This window comes from Schistocerca serialis, chromosome 12 (assembly GCF_023864345.2).
Source record: "Schistocerca serialis cubense isolate TAMUIC-IGC-003099 chromosome 12, iqSchSeri2.2, whole genome shotgun sequence".
In the NCBI taxonomy this organism is placed as follows: Eukaryota; Metazoa; Arthropoda; class Insecta; order Orthoptera; family Acrididae; genus Schistocerca; species Schistocerca serialis.
The window spans coordinates 76,303,605-76,310,780 of record NC_064649.1 but is presented as its reverse complement, the minus strand read 5'-3'; the positions used below and the strand labels follow the sequence as shown (position 1 = coordinate 76,310,780).

At 46.3% G+C, this 7,176-nt stretch overlaps 1 non-coding gene across 1 annotated transcript; it reads left to right on the top strand.

Moving 5' to 3' along the window:
• Positions 1–244: 244 nt before the first annotated feature.
• Trnas-uga (transfer RNA serine (anticodon UGA)) lies at positions 245–321 on the top strand. Its single transcript has one exon. It is a non-coding gene; the product is annotated as a tRNA-Ser (tRNA).
• Positions 322–7,176: the final 6,855 nt, after the last annotated feature.

Sequence of the window (7,176 nt, the reverse complement as noted above, 5' to 3'; positions counted from 1 at the left end):
TCACGGTACACTAGTGGAATGGTAGTACTGGAAAATCCCACTTCATCGCTACCTCGGAGATGCTGTGCCCAATCGCTCGTGCACCGACTATAACACCACGTTCAAACTAATTTAAATCTATCTAACAACTGTGCCAGACACTTGTTGTCTTATATAGGCGTTCGTAGGAGAGCTTCTGTAAAGTTTTGAAGGTAGGAGACAGGTACTGGCAGAAGTAAAGCTATGAGGACGGGGCGTGAGTCATGCCTGGGTAGCTCAGTTGGTAGAGCACTTGCCCGTGAAAGGCAAGGGTCCCGAGTTCGAGTCTCGGTCCGGCACGCAGTTTTAATCTGCCAGGAAGTTTCATATTAGCGCACACTCCGCTGCAGAGTGAAAATCTCATCCAGAGGCTAGTTTTACTTTTTCATTTCCGTAAGAAATTCAATGACAAATCAGTCATTCGAAACACATAGGGGGTTTTCGCACACGAAGTTCTCCTAACACAACGGAAGTTAACCTAACCTAGCGATTTTTACGCGTGGTGGTAGCAACTGCGATGACAATAGTCATGGAGTAGTGACATGCACATACGCATATGGCGGCAGTAATGCGTGCACAAGGTATAATTGGGCAGTGCAGTGGCGGTGCTGTCATTTATACTCAGGTGATTCATGCGAAAAGGCTTCCAACTTGATTATGGCCGCAAGATGGTAATTAAGGGGAGCCGGAGGTGCCTATGCTGCCCATGTTTAAATCACTAAGTTTGAGGAACATTTATGAATAAACTACCAAATAGAAAAAATTGAAATTTTTTTTTTACATATAGAGTGGTTTAGTATTGCAGTTATGACAGAGGGATTTTGGAGTATCTTTTCTAGTTTCCTTCCAATTGTTTTTTTATTAATGACCCAAATTTTTTTTACAAATAATTGCTTTATAATTAATCGGAAATGAAACTACTGAACATATTGCCAAATGGCTGTGTTACAATGTAAGTTTGACCACTAGGAGTGCTGTATAAAAATTTCATCTCTCTAGCTTGAGTGGATTTTGAGAAAATGTTCCTTATATTCGAAAAATTCTAATTTACGGGAAATGGCTATCAAAGTTTCTCAATACATTCCTGCACTATAGGATGGATTATCAGGGTCTTCTTCTTCATCCAAAAGCTTCCTATTCTGTCTTCTTTTCTGGCCTGTTGTTCCATCATACTTCATATGCCTTTATTTCTGCTCCTCTTGTCCTTTCTCTGTCAATATTTCTTAGTGCTCGTACAGTGTTCACTCCAGCTGTAAATCCTAATGCCATCAGAACTTCACACTTCACACTGTTCCCTTGGTTGTAGGTTGCTATTGCGTCATAAATGCCAAAGTGCAGTGTTTTTATGCTTACAAACACCCTTTTAGGAATCACTTTCCAAATCAAATTTTTTACGCTCTCATTAGGATTCTGCGTCTTTCCGTGTAGACATTTGTGTAACAATTCTGGCTGTGCTAAGTCATGAAAAATTGGTTTTATTACATTTATCACAGCTGCTGGCAAACCATGTTTGTGGTCATAGTCCTTTTTTGCATTATATTTGCACCAGGAATCTTTTGGGCACAGGCTGTGTTGAGGGTATTCATTGGAAAAGGCAGTATGAAGGAACAATGCCCACACTGCTTTTCGCATGTCACTAACATTACTAGTATTTTGCCTTATAGCATACCCATAGTATCTCTGTAGACGATCAATCAGTAATCCTGCCTCTCCCTCCTATTGTCATTCCATCACTGAGCTTACTTGAACCCAAAGTTTGTTTGAGCCTTCGAAGCCGAAACGGTAAACAGCAAAGAGACGATGTTCCGCGCTCTTAGCGCTTCATTTGTCACAGAAAACAATGTAGCCAACCCTTGCACACTCGCTGTATGCGTAACATATGGCGCTGTATGCGTAAAAGGCCGATAAAATCCCAAGCAGTTCGCCAGGAAGTCACGAGAGGGTGTTAGATGCATTCTGCGGCCACCCATTTCCTCTGCAGACGTGGGGGAAAATGGTAGTAACTCCACTTCTAGGGAAAGAGGAATATTCCAATTAATTTTCGGCAGCAAAAAAAAAAAAAAAAATCGTACTTTTTTGGATTTGACCACCTCCAGCTCCCCTTAAGAGACTTTGAACGGGGAATGGTAGTTACAGCTAGACATACGGAACATTCCATTTCGGAAATCGTTAGGCAATTCAGTATTCCGAGATCCACAGTGTCAATAGCGTGTCAACAATACCAAATTTCAGGCTTTACGTCCCTCCACGGACAACGCAGTGGCCGACGGCCTTCACTTAACGAGAAGACCACCGGCATTTTGACGGAGTTGTCAGTGCTAACAGATAAGCAACTGTGCGCGAAATAACCGCAGAAATCAATGTGGGACATGATGAACGTATCCGTTAAAGACAGTGCGGCAAACTCTGGCATTACTGGGCTATGGTAGGCCTTCGCTAACAGCACGACATCGCCTGCAGCGCTTCTCCAGAGCTCGTAACCACATCAGTTGGACCCAATTATTCAAAAATAATCGTCTTTATTATTATTATTATTATACCGCCAACCGGTTTCAGCCCTACGTAGGGGGACACCATTGGTCAACTGCTGGTGGTGTCACTCCTGTCTACATAACGGCAGGAAACTATATCTACGTCTACAGCTACATTTATACTCCGCAAGCCACCCAACGATGTGTGGCGGAGCTGTCATTACCTCCCTTTCCTGTTCCAGTCGCGTATGGTTCGCGGGAAAAACGACTGCCAGAAAGCCTCCGTGCTTGCTCGAATCTCTCTAATTTTACATTCGTGATCTCCTCGGGAGAAACAATATATTCGATACCTCATCCAGAAACGCACCCTCTCGAAACCTGGACAACAAGCTACACCGCGATGCAGAGCACCTCTCTTGCAGAGTCTGCCACTTGAGTTTGCTAAACATCTCCGTAACGCTATCACGGTTACCAAATAACCCTGTGACGAAACATGCCGCAATTCTTTGGATCTTCTCTATCTCTTCCGTCAACCCGATCTGGTACGGATCCCACACTGATGAGCAATACTCAAGTATAGGTCGAACGAGTGTTTTGTAAGCCATCTCCTTTGTTGATGGACTACATTTTCTAAGGACTCTCCCAATGAATCTCAACCTGGTACCCGCCTTACCAACAACAGGAGTGGCACCACCAGCAGTCGACCAATGGTGTAAACGCCCATAAGATGACCCCTACGTTGGGTTGAAACCAGTCGGCGGTACAACAATAATAAAGGCGATTAAGAATGTTTTTGAATAACTTATTAATCATACTAATCGCTGCTTCATCTCCACAATCATGTTGTCCAAAAATATCGGTTAGACCCTAGACAACTGGATAACCATGACCTGGACAGGTGGGTCGCGATTTCAGTTGGTAAGAGCTAATAGTGGGGTTCGAGTGTGGCACTGACACCACGAAGCAATGGCCCCTGCTTGTCAACAAGGCGCTGTGCAAGCTAGTGATTGCTCCATAATGGTATGACTGTCTTTACATGGATTAGACTGGGTCGTCTGATGTAAATGAACCGATCGTTGATTGGAAATGGTTATGTTCGGCTGCTTGGAGACTATTTGCAGCCGTTTCAAGACCTCATGTACCCAAACAACGATGTGATGTCACCGGGCCACAATTGTTCACAACTGGTTTGAAATACATTCTGGACAGGTGGAGTGAATGATTTGGCCACTCAGGTCGCCCGATATGAATCTCATCGAACATTTGGAGGACATAATGGCGAGGTCAGCTGGTGCAGAAAATCCTGCACCCGCAACAATTTCTCAATTATCGTCGGCTATAGATGTAGCATGGCTTAATATTTCTGCACGCGACTTCTAACGACTTGTTGATTCCATGCCATGTCGAATTGCTGCACTTGGCCAAGCAAAATTAGGACTCGATGTTGAGATATCCCATGACGTTTATCACCTCACTATATTCACCTGAATGTTTCGCAAGCTTTCATACACCATGATACTGACTTTTAGGTCTAACGCACAGCTTTCCGGAGTGGGAAGCAGCGCCTGGTCCCCGGCACAAATCCGCCCGGCGGACTTGGGTCGAGGTCCGGTGAGCTGGCCAGTCTGTGGATGGTTTTTAGGCGGTTTTCCGTCTGCCTCGGTGAATGCGGGATGATTCCCCTTATTCCACCTCAGCTACAACATGTCGGCGACTGCTGCGCAAACAAATTACTCTACCAAGTCTGGTGTCAGACGTGGCTCAGGCGACGGAGGAGGGGGGGGGGGGGGGGGGGGAGAGTGCATCAGGGGCCTGAAGAGTGGTTCGGTGTGAGGCGGCGGAAGAAAGTGGACTGCGGTAGTCGTCGTGGAGTTGTGCACCTATCTAGCTGCGGCAGGGCGGAGCCTCTCCGTCGTTTCTAGGCCCCCAGTTAACATAAAATACAATAGGTCGTACGTTAGAATGTTAATTTGCTTGTATCATAAAAGACCATAATTTTTGTACACACACACACAGCTGATTACTTTTTCTATTATTTACTCTGTTGGCATTAGAATACCGCAAAGGTCCATTTCGGGACCGTCATTATTTAATATATATTTGTGTGTGATATACCAGATTGCACCAAGTCAATATTTCATTCACAGACGGACAGTATGCAATATACTGTACACTTGTGTGACATATCGCCTGGCTGAGCCTATTTCAGGAGCTGGTTGACAGAGAAGTAACAGCTCCGGTCGTGAAAACTGATGACAACGCCTAGGAGAGGGGTGTGCACACCACATGCCCCTTCCATATCGGCATCCAGTGACGCCTGTCGGCTAAGGACGACACGGCGGTCGGTCAATCCCTTAGGCTTTTCAAGGCCTGCTCGATTGGATTGAGGTTTTGTGTGATACAACACATTGTACCAAGCAAATATAGCCTTATGCGCCTATGATATAGGGATCTACCATCTTTCCGATTGCAATTCATGCCTTGTCGGGATTTCTTTTACGTTAACGCTAACACTCTTTCGGCGGCCTTTCTCCCTGTCATATTTACATACTACGAAGCTGCTTTGACATCCAAACATATGTGCGGGTGCTTTAATTCTTTGTCAGGCTTTTTTCTTAATAAACTCTGTGTTTAGCAATTTGTTTATTTCGTCTACTTATGCATTGTGAGACACACCACAGGAAAAACTGCTATTCTTACTCCATTTTATGATTCAGCCAGCAGGATGATGGTCTCACACAGCAATTTAGCAGGCGCGGGCACAACTTTCGCCGCGCGGTATTAGCCGAGCGGTCTGAGGCACTGCAGTCATCGACAGTGCGGATGGTCGCGGCGGAGGTTCGAGACCTGCCTCGGGCATGGGTGTGTGTGTTTGTCCTTAGGATAATTTAGGTTAAGTAGTGTCTAAGCTTAGGGACTGATGACCTTAGCAGTTAAGTCCCATAAGATTTGACACATATTTGAACCTTTTTTTTTTTTTTTTTTTGCACAACTATCACGTACGTGCAGTGCGGACGTTAAATGGAAAACTTGTGTAATCCTTAACAGACTATTTCCTCGAATCAGTAATCATTCACTGGAGCATTAAAGAAATTGGTACACCTCCCTACTATCGTGTGCCCCCCCTCTGCGAGCACGCAGAAGTGCCGCAACACGACGGGGCATGGACCCGACTAATGTCTGAAGTACGTGTTACCTCTCAGAGTCTTATCTAGACGTATCAGGTGTCGCATATCACTTTAACTGCACACGCTTCACACCATATCAGATCCCCCACCTGCTGGAATAGTCCCCTGTTGACATGCAGGGTCCACGAATTCATGAGACTCTCTTCATACCCGTACACGTCCGACCGCTAGATAGAATTTGAAACGAGACTCGTCCGACCAGGCAACATGTTTCCAGTCAACAGCCCAGTGTCGGTGTTGATGGGGCCAGGCGACGTGTAAAGCTTTGTGTCGCGCAGTCGTCAAGGGTACACGAGAGGGCTTTCGGCTCCGAAAGTCCATATCGATGATGTTTCGTTTTTTGGTTCGCACGCTGTTGAGGGCCTAGCATTTAAATCTGCAACACTTTTGCCGAAGAGCTGCACTTATGTCACGTTGAATGAATCTCTTCAGTCCTTTTTCCTGGCAGGCTCTTTTTCCGGCCGCAGCGATGTCAGAGATCTGACGTTTTACCGGATTCCTGATATTCACGGTTCACTAGTGAATTGGTCGTACGGGAAAATGCCACTTCATCGCTACCTCGGAGATGCTGTGTCCAATCGCTCGTGCGCCGTCTGTAACACCAAGGACAAGCTCACTTAAAATCTTGATGAGCTGCCAGACACTTGTTGTCTTATACAGACGTTGCCGACCTCAGCGAGGGTATGGAGACAATCTGTAGAATCCATGGACCCTGCATGTCAGCAGGGGACTGTTCAAGCAAGTGTGGGCTCTGTAATGGTGTGTTCAGAAATGGCTCTAAGCACTATGGGACTTAACATCTGAGGTCGTCAGTCCCCTTAGAACTACTTAAACCTAACTAACCTATGGACATCACACACATCCGAGGCAAGATTCGAACCTGCGACCGTAGCACCCGCGTCGTTCCGGAGTGAAGCGCCTAGAACCGCTCGGCCACAACGGCCGGCCTGTAATGGTGCGTGGCGTGGGCAGCTGGAGTGATACGACTAGACACGAATCTGATAGGTGACACCAACGTAAGCATCCTGTCTGATCACCTGCATCCATGTCCACTGTGCATTCCGACGGACTTGGACAATCCCAACATGACAATGCGACACCCCACACGTCCAGAACTGCTACAGAGTGGCTCCAGAGTTTAAACGCATCCGCCAGCAGACTCCCCACACATGAACATTATTGAGCATATGTCGGATGGCTTGCAATGTGCTGTTCAGAAGAGCTCTCCAGCCCCTCGTACTCTTACGGATTTCGCCGGCCGTAGTGGCCGAGCGGTTCTAGGCACTATAGTCTGGAACCGCGCGACCGCAACGGTCGCAGGTTCGAATCCTGCCTCGGGCATGGATGTGTGTGATGTCCTTAGGTTAGTTAGGTTTAAGTAGTTCTAAGTTCTAGGAGACTGATGACTTCAGATATTAAGTTCCATAGTGCTCAGAGTCATCTTACGGATTTCTGGAGACCCCTGCAGGATTCATGTTGTCAGTTCCCTCCAACACTAC